Source organism: Bison bison, unplaced genomic scaffold, assembly GCF_000754665.1.
Source record: "Bison bison bison isolate TAMUID 2011002044 unplaced genomic scaffold, Bison_UMD1.0 scf7180017864531, whole genome shotgun sequence".
Classification (NCBI taxonomy): Eukaryota; Metazoa; Chordata; class Mammalia; order Artiodactyla; family Bovidae; genus Bison; species Bison bison.
In genome coordinates, this window is record NW_011495081.1 from 10,412,663 (window position 1) to 10,415,162 (window position 2,500).

The following is a 2,500-nucleotide window of genomic DNA, read 5'->3' on the forward strand; positions in this document are numbered from 1 at the left end:
CTCTTCCTGCCCCCATCCCTCCCAGCATCAGAGTCTTTTCCAATGAGTCAACTCTTCACATGAGGTAGCCAAAGTACTGGAGTTTCAGCTTTAGCATCATTCCTTCCAAAGAAATCCCAGGGCTGATCTCCTTCAGAATGGACTGGTTGGATCTCCTTGCAGTCCAAGGGACTCTCAAGAGTCTTCTCCAACACCACAGTTCAAAAGCATCAATTCTTCGGCGCTCAGCCTTCAACACATTAGAGGAGGTACATAATAGATGATAAGGCTGATTCCCAGAGAATCACTGAAGCAGGAATTCTGTTTGAAGAGCAGCAATGATTTATGGAGATGATAAATCTGGGAGAGGGGGAACTGAAAATGTCAAACCTCTGGCCTAATGTTTTTGTAAAAGTATAAAAGAAAATCTTAAACTTGGAATAAACAGGCAGTCCTTAGAAAAATGAGAGGCTGTCTCATTGCCGACACCGACCATCTCTTCAGGTTGAATTCCTGGTTGCTGGAGTTGGACTCCAGCAATTGACTACTGGAGGAAGTGAGACATGTCAAAGTGAGGGAATTAACGCATTTAACAACAGTTTTACAAAATTATGAGAAAATATATTAAAACTTCAATAGTCAGCAACTTTGTATGGGGACAGATGGTTCCTAAACTTACTGTGAAGATCATTTCATAATGTATGCCTGTATTATGTAATATATCTAAAACTCACATAATACTACACATCAGCTATATTTCAATTTTAAAAATTCAGTTATCAGCTTCTTTGATTGATACGCTAAGGACTCAAAACAAAACCCTGAGTCTTAAGAGTCTGTCTCAAAGTCTTTCTATTTCATTCCTGTCCAAGCTCTCAGATTTCTGCTCTTTGCTTCATTCTTTTGACTTTATGGTCCCCACTCACTTAGGTCTCTCTCTTTCTTCTGCTTTTTCTCCTGACTTTCTAAGTGAGTTTGTCTCAGGAAAAACATAATAACATTGCAAAATATCCCTGTAAAAATACTAGACCAGAAGGCACATCTATAGCAGCTGAAATTTAACCATGGTCTAGGGCTAAATTGAAGGCTATAATTATAGTATTTTTGTAAACCTCAGGAAGACAGAAATTTGCTGTAGAAATTAGGATTTTTGCTAGACTGATTGTCCTGGACTATCAGATTTTTACTTGCTAGTTTACTTAATTGTTAGTACCCCAGTGAGGAGATAATACTAAAACTAGCACGGAGGTGAGAAAAAGAGAGAAACTAAAGAATCCAGCTATGCCACAATTTTTTCAAAGGCCTTGAAAGGGCAATAAAAATAGGAAAGTTACTAAAATATGGTCATTTGAGAAGTCTTTTCCTTAGAGGCAGTGGTATGCTGGTATATATTTAACCACCAGCTCTCAACCTGGAAGCGAAGCCATGAACTACCGCATTTGTATATTTCATGGTATAATTGACTTCCCTGGTGGCTTACACGGTAAAGCGTTTGCCTACAATGCAGGAGACCTGGGTTTGATCCCTGGATCAGGAAGATCCTCTGGAGAAGGCAATGGCAACCCACCCCAGTATTCTAGCGTGGAGAATCCCCTGGACGGAGGAGACTGGTTGGCTACAGTCCATGGGGTCTCAAAGAGTCGGACACGACTGAGGGACTTCACTTTGGTATAAATACTCCCACCCTGGCCAGTTCCAAGAGAACAACATGACATCATCGAATGCAGTACTGAGTAGGTAGGCTTTCAAGAGCCAGTGCAAGACTCCACCACAAGACTCTGCTTCAGGACGGTTTGGCTAGATTAGCAAAATTAGACATCAACAGGGACTCCAGGAAACCTCCAGCGATATTCTGGGGGAGACCTACAGTCAAGGTCAAGGGAATCTATTTCCTTTGTTAATGTCCTCTGACCTGAAATAAGAGAACTGCTGCTGCTGCTAAGTCGCTTCAGTCGTGTCCAACTCTGTGCGACCCCATAGACGGCAGCCCACCAGGCTCCCCCATCCCTGGGATTCTCCAGGCAAGAACACTGGAGTGGGTTGCCATTTCCTTCTCCAATGCATGAAAGTGAGAAGTGAAAGTGAAGTCGCTCAGTCGTGTCCGACTCCCAGTGACCCCATGGACTACAGCCCACCAGGCTCCTCAGGCAAGAGTACTGGAGTGGGGTGCCATTGCCTTCAATAAGAGAACTGGAAAACAATAAATGAGAATGAATTGCCAATTTAGACATTTTTCAATAAATAATCCTATAGAAATAAATAAGTTAAAAATGGAAACAAACATCTGGCTTTCTGGCTTAAGCTGCTGGTCCAGAGTCCAAAAGGCGCTCTGTGCACTCAGAATGCAGAGCTGGCTGAAAGGACCTCCTGTAGGTGTTGCAAACCTCAGAGGGTCAAATGCCCCACGATGCACAGAAACCAAAGAGCAGCTTTCCAAAATCTGTCCAGCAGTGCCTCTCGGGCAGACATCAATACCCAACAAGTCCGCCCCTTCCTTCCTCTAAACTCCATGTATAGCACA